We start from the raw sequence: 14,424 nt of genomic DNA, 5'->3' as shown, positions 1-14,424 counted from the left end.
TATTTTGACACTATATTTTATTGTTCAATCTAAGCATGATAGTGATAGAAAAATAAAAAAGAAGAAAAAGAAAAAAAATCAATTCTTTCTCTTAATAAAAAAGACAAAATAATCTAGAGCCATTAGATTTATAAGGATAAGATTGCTTTTTTGCTTAAGAACGACATGGCATCATCTTTTTAATTGGTGATGTGTCTAGGTGACATGACATAGCATGCCACCTAAGATTAATGCCATAAATCTTAAGGCTTATTAAGGCCAATAATCATTTTCCTTTAGGGTTTATACGTGCTAATCCAAAAGAGTTTTTAGTTAATACGAGTGTGAAGGTTTTTTTTTTAAAATTTAAACATTGATTAGGCGAAAATCAATCCAATAATCTGATTGGTTGAAGGATTTTGTATGTGATTCAGATCAAATCTTGACATCGTGAAGCATGGTATGGGAGCTAGAAATGCATTGCGGTGAGAGAATTTGAGAGTTTTCAGATTTCAGTGTCTAGGTTTGGAAGAGTGTTTTGGGATGATGGCTGAAGAACACGTTTATGCTTAGAAGCATGAAGTCATGATTTATGTAGGTATTTCTATGTGTTTCTCAGTTTCTGCATGATGATCGATGATTCTAGAGATATTTTAAAAAATAACCAACTTTTGGACTAAAAATAGTTACATTTAAAAAATAGTTGAAAACTAAGGGCCTGTTCGGTGTGCGATTACAAAATTGTTTTCTGTATTCTGAAAACAGAAATCGATGTAATACATGTTTGGGGCTTAAATCCCGGAAACATGGGAAACAATTTTTGGGATATAATTCAGAGCTTTCGTGTAAATATCAAAAACGGCTTATGCTCGTTTTCCCTGTTTTCAAAGAACAAGGTTATGTTTCAATTTCAAAAGAAAAAATAAAAGAGAACAAGGTTCCGAACTAGAAAAGTAAGTCGACAAGCCCAGTGAAAGGAGTTGACATGCCCAGAACTAATTAACTTGAGCTCATCATGACCGCCCATATTTCAGAAATTTTTTTTTCTCAATCCATTGTCAATATGCTTTTCTCCATATAATCGCAGATATACACAAACTTGTGAACTCATTAGAATATAAAAACAACAAAGAGAAGAAGAAAGGAGCATCAGCAACTCTTCAAGTTTTCTCCATTGAGCCATTGATTTTTTGTTCTTATACAAGTTGCATGTGGATAGAATTGATTCTTGGAGATGATGGAGCAGTCATCCTTTAATTAACTCTTAATAGATTTAAAGACTTAAGAGAAAAAGGCAGCAACAACTTCTTTTGCCAATCTACATAGAAAATCCCAATTTGGTTGCAGATTGTTTTTATGCATGGGTTTTGAACTTTTGATAGATGTGTGAATACACCTGGAGGTATACTACAGAGAAAACGTGGAGGAAGGTTGCCAGATGTTGGTAAGGAAAAGAATAAAGCCTTTCGTATTTAGTCTAATTTTAATCAAATAGGACTCTTGTAAAAGATTTTCTACAAAAAGTATACCGAATGCATTTTTGTCTATTTTAAATTTTAAAAATACAAAGTTTGATTTTCTGTTTTTTTTTTACAAATTAGTTTGTAAAAAATTATTTTGTAAAACATTACAGGACACACCCTAATCTTTTCATAACATAAAAAGACATCTAGCCTCTACAATAGTCTATAGGGCCTTGATCAGTGCTTACTATTGTCTTCAATTTATACATTCATTAACGAATTTTGTTTCTCCAATTGATAGCACAGACATCCATCAAGGTCTCTACCCAACTTTAAGCTTCCAATGACTAAGCCAAATTAAATTATGTTCAATGATTTGCATGTGCTTGGCGAAGAGCAATACATTACGATGTTCGTGACCATGCCAATTGGATTGACCTTGACAGATCCAAAATAAACTTTCTATAAGATTTTCACTGAAGACCTAGTGTAACATCTCGGAAATTTGATTTTCTATTTTTAAAAAGAAAATTATTTTCGAGCTATTTTTATTTTGATTTTTATTTTTCTTTCAATTCTTAGTAGCTTTCGAAAAAAAATTCAAAATTTTGGTTTGTCAAATTTTGTATTTTGAGCCCATATGATTAACCTGGACGTCGTTACTAGTTCGTAGGATTTTACGAAAGCGTTTTCGGACATCAGAGCAATTTTTAATGATTTTTGGAAGTTTGGTATTATCCAAAAATTTAATTAAAAATAGAAATTTGGGCGGTTTGATCTGGGCCGTTAGATTTTAAGAACCCATGAATCAGAGTTATTGGATGACTTATATATATAAGAGAGATCGAATCAGCTCGACCTAGACTGAGAGATACCCGGCGAAGACCTTCGATTGGTCCTCCGTCATCTGGCCGTTTCCCAGTGCAAAACTAGTGTCTACGGCTTCGTCTCGTCTTCTCCAACTCCTCTATGGTGTTAGTTTTCCAAGACAAGCTCGTAGAAGGGAGAATCGAGCAGAAGAAGGATTTCTGGGTTTAACGGCGAATTTCAATTCCGGCCATGACGGCGAGCACGACCAGTGCTGGTAGCTTCGCCTTAACTTCCCGAACATCTCTGTGGTCTTGGTTTCTCCAAAGGAGCAGTGGTGAGTGAGAATGAGAATTGAGCATAGTGGTTTGAGTTTTCTGGCCATGGTTGTGATTTTTCGGCCATTGTCAAAGACAAGTGAGGTATGAAACTTGACACTTCCTTTGAGTTCTAACTCTGTATATGCTTAAATTTCAATTTGGTTGATTTTTGGAGAAATTGGGAATTGGGCAGACATCGGCCACCGCGTGTGCCATTGTGTACGACGGTGGCGGCGGTTTTGGGAGTTGGTTTTCGGTAGTGGCTAGCCACCGTAAAGCTACTGTGTTCGACGGTGGAAGTGGCGACGCTAGTTGTGGTTATGATTTATGGGTTTGGGTTCCTGTATTGAGCCTGTATACATGATTTGAAGTCCTTGAATAATTTAAAATTGCAGAAGTTGGGTGATGGATAGGATTGAGCTGTGCGTTTGGTTCTGTTTTCGATCTTAACAACAACATTGGAACTTCATTTAGTTGTTGTTTATGATTGAATCCTGGAACTGGAAGAGTTATGTGATTGGCATGTGGAATTGGGTTCATTAGAGAATATGCAAGAAGAATTGGGTTTGTTGATGAGGAGTGTCAGACTTGACAACTTAGGGATTGTTATTGGAAGCTATGGTTATTTGTGAAGTTCCGGTTAATTGGTATGTTGGCAAGATGATGTTGAATTGTTAAAGTTATGAAGTTTGGCATTTTGCATTATTAGATGATCGAGGTATGAGTGAGATGGAGAGGGAAGTGAACATAAGGTTGTAGTCGAAACGTTTTGGGTTGATAGTCATAGTCGGAAGTATAGTGAATTTGTAGTTAGATAGGTGTCCTCAGTAAATTTTGGAGATTGAACATTTCGACCTGACGTGATTCGTCTATTTTATCGGAATGAGGATTCAATACTAGAACTCAGTGCATGTCATCAATTTCAGAAGCAGAAGGATAAAGATTTCAGAAAGCAAGTCGTTGTGTTACTAATTTTAGCTAGCGTCGGAAGTATCGCTTGGATTCCAAATAGGGTCTGTCGGGGAACCTTTATTTAAAATGATAATTAGAGTTATTATTGAAATCAATGAATTGTGTGTCATTGAGTGATTAACTCTTTGATGTTACTGCTTTTCATAAAAGCATGTGTAATCGTTAAGTTATATGATCGATGTTATCGCTTTCTATAAAAGCATATGTTGGATGTTATTAGCATTGATATTCAATTGCATACGTAATGCATTGTGAGGAATTATGAGATTAGTGAGAATGGTGATTGTGGAGATGAGAATAAAATAAAGAGAAAAGAAAGATACATTTTGTATAGTTGAGTTTCCTCATGGGTCCAGTCATATGGATGGCCTCCATCTGAGATGAAATAGCCGAAGATGAGTTGCCATAAATGATGACTTCCGGTGCAACATGGATGCTGACCAGTTCCGTGAGGTGACACAATGCTTAGCCGAAAGAGTTGGAACCACCTGACCCATCCCATCTTCATCGCTTGATTTATACCAGCGACGGTGACGGCGCATACAGTGACACGTCCCACCCCGAATTTCACCCTGAAACCCGGAGTAAGTCGTGTGGGGACCACCTCTAAGGAAGATATTACCGAAAAATTCGGCATAACCTCCTTTGAAAATGGACAACCCTTCCTAAAGAAAACCTGCAAACACTCTCAATATTTTCAATCCAACCTTAACTCCTAGAGCCTACGTGCTCCCCAAATACAACCACCACCAACAACAACACAACATTATCCAAACATCAAATATAATTATCCAAAAGATAACATAAACCCTCCGACAAATATTCTAAAATGTCAACATGCCTTCGCTCATAACCGAAATAATATTATACAATATCCCCAAGGGAAAATCAGAGCTACTAGACACTAGAGGAAGCAAGAAAAACACAGGTAGGTTAAACAGGTAACCTACGGATGAAAAGTGGTGGAAAAGCGGGTGACTATGCCTCGTCTCCTACTAGGTCCAACCCGTACTCTGCAGACTGGGCATTTTAAAACGAAGGGCCCAGGGGAAAACATTTAATAACGTTAGAGTGAGTGGACAAAAATAAATTAATAAAAATATTTATGCATCCCCATTTTAATTTCCAAAGAAAATATACTACATGCGGCAGCTCAAAAGCGCTCAACTCATAAACTAGCAATTTCACGACTAGTTCCGGCTAGTCACCAACTCAAATAAAATGGAGCCTCTCAGGCTAAATTATATATAATCATATATTCGTATGTATTTACCCTCGTCAGACTCCTTGTCTGAATCCTAGAAACAATTTAGAAAAATAGAAATTCATACAAGGCTACAACGCTGGCGTCTAACGCTCACGTTGCGCCATAATGGTATTTTTCCTCATTATGACCGAAGAGGACGGTGTATTTATATACGTGTGGACTCCTTATATGAAAACCTAAATAACCCAAAAAAAAAGTAGTTTTCATATAAGGCTATGACGCTAGTGTCTAACACTCACGTCACGCCATAATGACATTTTACCTCATTATGACGGACCAAACACGTATGGCTAGCTAGCATTTATATACATACTATACTCATAATATCCATAAACATATCCACCGAAAATCTCATTTTCGGGATCTCTCCAAAGGAGGAAAATTGCCAAATATCCGAGAAAGAAATAAATCTCAGAAAAAGAAATAAATGATCAACAGATAATTCATCGCATGCTTTTCAATTAAAACAAAGTTCCACTCACAAATTAGGTCTAAGCATGATGACGCTCCGAGGCTTCCTCTGCTCGGGCCTCCTCTCGTCCTGTTCCAAATATATAATTAATTTCCCACTAAAAATCCAATAATTAAACACAATGGGCAAAATTAAACGTGAGCCTCCCACACACTCATCATTGCCCGATTTCGCCGTTCTTAACTCAATACGGCTCAAACTTCACCGAACATACCGGCAGCCCTAATTCAACCTTCTACAGATTAATGACTTAAATCCTACGGCCGGATTTTACATTAATTAACCGCTAAAATACCAAACTTCGGAAATCCACAAACCTATCCAAAACTCATCCGAAAATTCCATAATTCACAACATAATACTCCCCTTAATATTCCACATTTAAAACTCTAAAAATCTCCAAAACCACGGCGGCTCCGCTGGCAGCGGCGGCCGGAGGCCGATTCCGGCGACCTCCAATTCCTATGAAATTTTGACAGAATAATCCTCTCATCATGCTCTACAACTTTCTTAACTAGCACAAACACCAATTCCAAGCCTAGCTAGGTCAAGGTCAATCGAGCAAAAACATCATAAAAGCCCTAGAGCTTTCACTCACCGGTTCTCCTTACCTAGACCAAGAGAGGGCGAGCCCTTTGGAGGGGTTGCTGCACGGGAGGAGGGCTACAAAATGAGCCAAGGATCGCCGGCTGTGGTGGCCGGACGAGGGAGCTCCGGTGACGGATGGCTTAACGTTGTCGGACCTTTCGGGCGTCGTCTCTCTCTCACTGCGGCGCTAGGGGACCTGTCACCGGTCCAGGGAGGTAGCTGGGTCGGAGGCCGACAGTTTGGGACCGGAGCAGCGACGAACGATGGCCGGACGGCGACGAACGGCCAAGAAGAAAACCGGCGGGGAGAGAGGGCTCGGGGGAGCTAAACCGGGAGAGAGAGAGAGAGAGAGAAAAGAGAGGGCTGAGCTTTGACCACCTCTTGGCCCGGTCCAACACCCTTATATAACCCAAATCCAAAATAAAACACCCCGAAAAATAATACCCGAATAAAAATTACATTTTTCTAGCTAAAATTTACCATTTTTACCGTCGTCATATTTTCCTCCTACTAATCACTCTCCGAAATAATCGTCCCCCACAACCCCACTAGGGACCAATTAAACTATAACTTCATTGACGGAGACGGTAAAATTCTTATTATAATCAAGCTAGTAAATAAGGTAAAAATTTAAGGGTCGGGATGTGACATACAGTGTTCCAAAAACCTGTGTCACTCATCTTTACTTGATTCTAAAGTTTGAGATGAGTGACACTGTGAGAAGAGAGATTGTGAGTAGTGGCAATGAGAGGTGTGTTTATAACATGGAGAGAGAAAGATCAATGATAAAAGACCATTACATCCTCAGAACCACGTCTATACAAAACTACGCAACTCTAAGAGCATATGCACCCCTTCAACTCTATCAAACTATCAAATCATCAATTCAATTGCTTCCGTCAGTTACTATTCATTGTAAATTGCTTTTCTGAGCCTGTTTTTATGTAGAGATGTAGCTCCTTTAATTTAGCAATCACTATTCATCGATTTACTTTTTGAGAAATTTCTTCAAGCGCGGAAAATGTGATTCGAACACAACCTTCGTACGAGGCTTAGCTAGAGGATTTTCGGATCGCCACACCAATTTTTGACTTAATCGTCATGAACTTTCTTCCACAAATTGTCTTTGTTTTGATATCGGCCGGTGATGTCATAAGTGGATTGTCGTACCTAAGAAACACACAATTTTAACTCTTCGGAGGGAAGCCAACTAAAACTCATTTTTAAATAACACTCAAAGAAAGGAAAGCGCTGGACTACGCCGTAGTCCCGTACGCCACAAGTGGGCTTAAACACGCGGCAACTTTTCATCGGCAGAGGCAAAACCTGAGGGGCACCGATGGAATTTCTCAGATGACTCTTGTTTCCCTCGTCATCGTCGCCGTCTGGTTTAGATAGAAGGGCTTTTATGGAATCGCCGGTGAGGTGAGAAAGAGAAGGGAAGGGGGGGGGGGGTGTGGTGTAAATATGACGTTGGCGGGAGATCTGCACAGAGCAGCCATTTCTCCGCCGTCTAGAGGGTGAATTAGCTATATACCATACTGTTTCACGTAATCTTTGCTTTCTTGGACTCTTTGAACTTCGTTTTAATCGGAGTTGTGAGCAGCTCTCAAGTTATGAATATATATTATTTTTTTATGTTGTGAGTGTGGAGTCAAATTATAACTGTGGTGGGAATTTGGTGCAGGTTTTTGTTGGATCAAGATTGAATGTTACCGGAGCATGGCAAATGCCGCAGGTAACTAACTGTCTGAGATTAATTACAGAGGGTGAGATTAGGATTAAGTTAACAACTAAAAGTCTAAAGTTTAATGTCTAATCCTTTTCGTTGTTTACTGAATTCAGTTTAGATAGTTACTACCTTACTGGTGTACCTAATTATGTGTTTCAAACACTTGAATCGATGACAACAGAATTACTTTACTTGAATCGTAGACTATAGAGCAAATTAAAGTGATCTTGGTTGTAGTACTGCATGTTTCATAATCTCAACTTTTTGCTTTGTTGGCTAAACTTTCTCTGCAATTGTTTGCTTTGTTTATTTCTCTGAGAGAGGTTCTTAGTTCTGTTGTTTTTGTCAAGTTCTTTAAGTTAGGCAGTTTGACTTGGTTGTGTATATACTTTGGTAATTATTTATTTTTGATCTTCAATCTCAGGGCGGTATTGAAGATGGTGAAGAACCCAAATCAGCAGCTATTAGGGAACTACAAGAAGAGACTGGGGTAGTGTCTGTTGAAATTATAGCCAAGGTTTGTTTTAGAAATCAGTACCATCGGTGTTGCAATGAATGTAAATGTGCAGGTTACTTATGAACTTATGTCATGACATGACATAACTTCATTCTGAGTAGCTGTAAATGTTTGGGAATAGTATTGGATAATTTAACTCTTGATGTGTAAATAAAAAAGATTTGTGTCCCAGAGAATGGGGAGGATGTTAGGCAAAACGATAAAGACGGACCGACAAGATTCATTTTTGAGACTAACCATTATGATGTTGTGGTAGAAAGTAGGCATCTTTGACATTGATTATAAGTGATATATTCCGCAGTGTGAAAACACCCTAGTTGTAGAATTTGTGTCTAGAACTAATTCCTTTCACAGAATTCAAAGCATTTTTAACATATATTCAAAGTATGTTGCAGAATTTGTGTCTAAAACTGATTCCTTGCATAAAATTCAAAGCATTTTTTAACATATGTTCAAAATATGTTGCGTCCCCAGTAGGATAAATACACAGCAACTGAAGTACCATATCAGTTGGTGTACTTACATTTGAGGTTATGTATTGACAGGTCTCGAATTGGTTGACATATGACTTCCCAGTTCCCACCTCCCGTGAAGACCAAATTAGTTAATCGCCTCTGGGGAGGTGAATGGCATAGGCAAGCACAAAAATGGCATGTCATTCTTCCTTCACTTTATTTAAGACATGCCTTCTAAAGCTTGCAACTTGTCTGTAAACTCCTTTCCCGGTCTGCTGCCAACTTTCATTTCTACCCTTATGAAACAAGTTTCCAAAATGTTGTTCAAGTTAAGTTCTTAAAAGTCATCAGATCATGTTACTGACAATCTGTTATCTATGATTCTGGAATTCTCAACATGTTTGGCTCTGGCTATTTATTTCTTTTTAATTCTCTGTGAATGGGACATGATCACAAATCCTTTGAGTCTAATCTGTTGGCCTATGAAACATGAATTTCCTACTGTGTTATGATCAAGCTTCCTCTCTCAATGAAATTATGAACAAATTAAATTTCTTTGACGCTATTCCTTTGCTTCTTTCATTGGGTAACTTTATCTTTAGGCCATATGCATACAAAAGTATTAGTTGCCTGACAATGAATTTGGGATTCTTATGAGATTCACAAAAGATGAGAGTGAGATCAACTTAGCTACTAGGGAAGCTGATGCAGAGTTTGTAGAGTGGAAATGGGTGAGTCCTGAAAAAGTTATTGAGCAGGTACGTACAGCCGAACATAATCCTTCTAGTTAATCAAGTTCATCATTATGTTTATGAACTTAGATATGTGAGATGACTAATAACAGGTAGTGGACTACAGGAGTAAACGTATGAGGAAGTTATGAAGACCTTCAAACCGTATTTGGACGGAAACGCTTTATCTGCAAAATGTAAATCAACAAAATGGTGAATCTCGTGGGTGTGATTGTGTAGTTAAAAGTCCATCTTCTTAACTCATTTTACTGAACTGAAACTTCGATAAAGTATAGTAGGACTTTGTAAATGAGAATGAGAGAACTTCAAGTTAGATCTTTGCATTCTATTGTTGGTATTTGTAACAAGTCTTTATGGAATGGCATATTTCCTCCACTCTCCAGTGGGTTCTGCCTAGAACGCGATTGCAGAGTGTATCAAAGCTCAAAATGTTTTCCTGTCCTTTGAATCCGTTGTAATCTCACAGCATCGGAAAAACTTGATCTTCTGGTTATATTTTGGCTTAAACTACAACTTCAAAGGTTAATAATATTGGGACTCCATGGTGTCCGCCATAGAAGGACTAAGATATGTGCTCTATTTCATCATCTGGCTTCTTCAAAATAACCTTCAGGTTCTGAGGACTCAGAGGAGGAGAGAGGTCTTAACCTAGTAAAGTCCAATACATACTCGAAATAAGAATAACTTAAGGTAAAAATTCTCTCATGACAGCAGCCATTGGGACAAAATAACAGCAGCCATCTCTTCTTCTCTCTCTTCTCTTCTCTGCTCCATGAACCTTCCGCCATGTCCTGATCTATCTCTCTCTCATCCATGAAACCTTCCACCATGCATAACCTAGATTGAAAATTTGCACCACCATCATCACTCCTAAAACAAAAACGAAAAATCTAACTATGTGAGTTTGTCTCTATTCTCCAATTAACAAATTCACTCCTATTCTTTTTTCTTCTTCTTCTTCTTCTTCTTCTTCTTCTTCAATTTGAGTTGAGATAGCAATAATCTAATCTCAGACCCAGAGACCCAAACCGCCTATGTCGAGGTGCACCAATCTGGCCTCCTGCAAACCGAATTTAGAGAGAGACTAGGGAGAAGATAGGGTAACGAGTCTTTGATAATTTGGGTTACTTCTGGTTTTCTATATCTATTGGATTCTGTTTACATGTTGCTTCTATGGAACAATCCTCGAATCGATCGAAATAGTTGACGAAGCCTTGAAGAAGTGTGGAGATCGACCTCGGGCGAATTCTCTGTTCCATCCCTCAGTAGAGCAGTGAAATCGGACCGTTACCATGACGATTCGAAATTACATAACTACCTTTCCGTTAACGAATCCGTCTAGTGTACGGTACGTTGCGGGGTAGTCCAGCTTTTGCCTCAAAGAAATTGTGAGGAATGATGATTTTTTTTAAAAAAAAAAAAAAGGCAATTGGCATAAGCCCACGTGTGTGGGTCCCCATCACAGAGGCAGGAAAATTTTGCTGCTCTATGTGATTTTGTGATGGTGGGTTGTGGGGCCCCGTTGCTATTCTCTTCCTTTTCTAACCGTTGTATTCACTCTCTCCATCAAAATACCAGTTGTCTAATCTAGTTGTCTCTCTCTTCCCGGCCAAACAAAAAGCCTCTACCCTCAAGCATACATGTTTAATCATGATGCCTGTTAGCTTTGTTTTTTAACTTGCAAGAACCCAAAATTTAATGGCACCAAAGGTACGTATCGTGACTATCGTCTCTAAGGGTTGCTCATGCCCCCAATAAACCCCTTGCTAATACAACTACCAAGTGAATAGTCGCTGGTTTTCATTTATTTGAGAGTAATCTAGTAAATATAGGTAACAAACAATCGGCTGTTAATTTGTTGGATTTTTTGCACCAACAATGTCTGCACACTTGGGTGACTAACAATATGGCATGGTACCCGAACTTACAAAGTTATCAAAATGGTACCCAAACTCAATTTTTAGTATCTACATAGTACCCACGGCCGATTTTTCGTCACATCAACATTAACATTGACCATAGGTGACATATGTGTGTTAAAATAATGAGGGTAAAAAAAACTTTTGACTCTGACAAACCCTAAAATGAATATATTGAAAATTAAAATAATTTTCACCAAAAAACTCTCTCTCTCTCCTGCCGCACAACCATCTTCCAAATCCATCTTAAACCTAGCAAACAAACAACAAGAAAACAAAACCTAGCTTTGAAATCCCAGCAATCGTTTAAGCCTGCTATGATTCCAAGGCTGATGCTACATCAGCAACAAGTAACCCATTTGAAAATAAGTCATTTGAGAGAAGAAAGATTGATTATGGAATTGGCTTCAATTGGGAAGATTCTCATTTCAGCCATTAATCACAAATTGAACTGAACCAAATGCAAACTGATCACAGGTGATCCTTTTGATTGTCGAACTCCATAGTCGACCTCATCTAGTTCTAGCTTTCTTTCTCCATATGAAATATTATCTTTCCCCATCTCAAATCATACCGGCACTGATTAGTTATGGGCATTAGAGTCGAAGCGTCATCTTACCTGAGATTGCTCTGACAACGTCGAGGCATCATCCTCGTCCTACACTCGGAAATTGAAGTCTCAATCTTTTGAATTTGAAAGAGTCCAGCACCTAGAACTTTGTAAGGTAGATCGACGACAGAGAGAATGGAGGACAAATAAGTCTTTTTGCCTTATTTAACAAGTCTGTTGATGGAGATTAACCACAGGTATTACGCAGATACTAAAAATCGAGTTTGGGTACCATTTTGATAACTTTGTAAGTTCGGGTACCATATTGTCAGTCACCCAAGTGTTCAGACACTTTTGGTGTAAAAAACCCTAATTTGTTAAGTCAACATTAGTTACCTTATACTGTATAATGGGCAACATCAAGAGAAAACAATTAACAAACTGATGGAATCTATCATTATCTCATGCAATAGACAACCTCAAGAGCAAGGAACGAAATTTGGCTGTATGAAAGAATCACCGAGCACACAGTGAAATTTATTATGAGTCAATTAGGGTATTTCTTGTAACAAATTGACTTGAATAGTTGAAATGCAAACGTTGCAAACCTTTAATCGAAATCTATCTTGCACAATTACACTCCAGTCTACGAGTTTACTTCTTTGATGAAAGTTGTCAGAACCCACCCCGAATTTCACCCTGAAACCCGAAGTAAATCCTGCGGGGACCACCTCGAAGGAAAATTTACCGAAAAATCGGCATAACCTCCCTTGAAAATGGACAACCCTTCCTAATAATACATGCATGCACTTCAAAAGAATCCATTTATAATCCTCTACTCCTGGAGCCTTCGTGCTCCCCAAATCACAACACCACCCAAAATTTACTAATCTAAACAAATCTCACATCCAACCATTTATAGGTTCAGAGCAACTCTAACAAGAAGAAAGGAAACAAAATAAATTAACAAGCGGAAGCTATATGATGACTATGCCTCATCTCCATGTACGCCCGACCTCGACTAAGTTAACCTGCAAGCTGGGCATTTTTAAAACGAAAGGCCCAGAGGAAAACAATTAACAACGTTAGAGTGAGTGGACAAAAATAAATTAATAAAAATATTTATGCTTCCCCATTTTAATTTCCAAAGAAAATATACTGCATGCGGCAGCTCAAAAGCGCTCAACACAAAAACTGGCAATTTCATGACTAGCTCCGGCTAGTCTCCATAACTCAAAGAAATACAGCCTCTCAGGCTAAACTATATATAAACATATATAAGTGTATGTATTTACACTCGTCAGACTTCTTGTATGAATTCTAAGAACAAATTAGACAAATAAAAATTCATACAAGGCTACTACGTTTGCGTCTAACGCTCACGTCACACCATAATGGAATTGTACCTCAGTATGGTGGAAAAAGCACGAGTGTATATACGTGTGGACTCCCTATATGAAAACCTAAATAAACCAAATAAGAAAATAGTTTTCATATAGGGCTACTACGCTTGGGTCTAACACTCACGTCATGTCATAATGGTATTTTACCTCATTATGACGGATCAAACACGTATGGCTAGCTAGCATTTATATATATATACTATCCTCATAAACATCCAATAAACATATCCACCGAAAATCTCATTTCCGGGAACTCTCCAAATGAGGAAAATTGCCAAATACCCAAGAAAGAAATAAATCTCAGCAAAAGAAATAAATGATCAACAAAATAATTCATCGCATGCTTTTCAATTAAAACAAAGGTTCACTCACAACTCTAGGCATAAGCCCGACAAAATCCAAATCGCCACTCCAATGAGGTTTCCTCGAACGTTGGCACAAATTTATAATTAAATTCCCAACTAAAATCCAATATTTAAACAAAATATGCAAAATTAAATATGAGCCGCAACCACGCTCATCCTTGCCCAACTTCGCCTTTCCTAAAACGAAACGATCCAACTTTAATACCATAAACGACAGCCGTAATTACAACCTCCCCAGAACAACGACTTAAATCCTACGACCGGATTCTATATTAATTAACCGCCAAAAATACCAAACTTCAGAAAATCACAAACCTATTCAAAACTCATCCGAAAATTCCATAATTTACATCAATACACTCCTTTTAATATTCCATATTTAAAAACATTAAAATCTCCCAACCGGCGGCGGCGCCGGTGCGCTGGAGGTCGATTCCGGCGACATCCAATGCTCACCAAATTTTAACACCATCTTCCTCTCAACTCCCTCTACAACATTCCTAACTAGCACAAACACCAATTCCAAGCTTAACTAGGTCAATCGAGCAAAACAACACAAAAAGCCCTAGAGCTTCCACCTCAAATTTCTCCTTACCTGAAGCGAACCGGAGTGAGTCCTTTTAAGGCAAGGTAGCTGGGTTGGAGACCTACAAAACCGTACCAAGCTTGCCCGGATTGGTGGCCGGAGGAGGGAGTTCCGGCGAGTGAAGCAACACGGCAGTCGCACCTTTCGGGGGAGAGCGCTCCTTCACGGTGGCGCTAGGGCGGCTATCACCGGCCTAGAATGGAAGCTGGGTCGGAGGGCAACCGAACGGGACCGGTGCGGCAGTCCCAGGCGGCCGGACGGAATGTTAGGCAGCGGG

The 14,424-nt window shown here is 38.7% G+C and overlaps 1 pseudogene; it reads left to right on the top strand.

The window, feature by feature from the left end:
- The first annotated feature begins 2,596 nt into the window (after positions 1-2,596).
- On the top strand, positions 2,597-9,520 carry LOC101309028 (annotated as a pseudogene).
- The last annotated feature ends 4,904 nt before the right edge of the window (positions 9,521-14,424 follow it).

The sequence above is a fragment of the Fragaria vesca genome, unplaced genomic scaffold, assembly GCF_000184155.1.
Source record: "Fragaria vesca subsp. vesca unplaced genomic scaffold, FraVesHawaii_1.0 scf0513160_u, whole genome shotgun sequence".
Classification (NCBI taxonomy): domain Eukaryota; kingdom Viridiplantae; phylum Streptophyta; class Magnoliopsida; order Rosales; family Rosaceae; genus Fragaria; species Fragaria vesca.
Note: the sequence above shows the minus strand (reverse complement) of the source record. Positions and strands in the feature narration are given on the sequence as shown.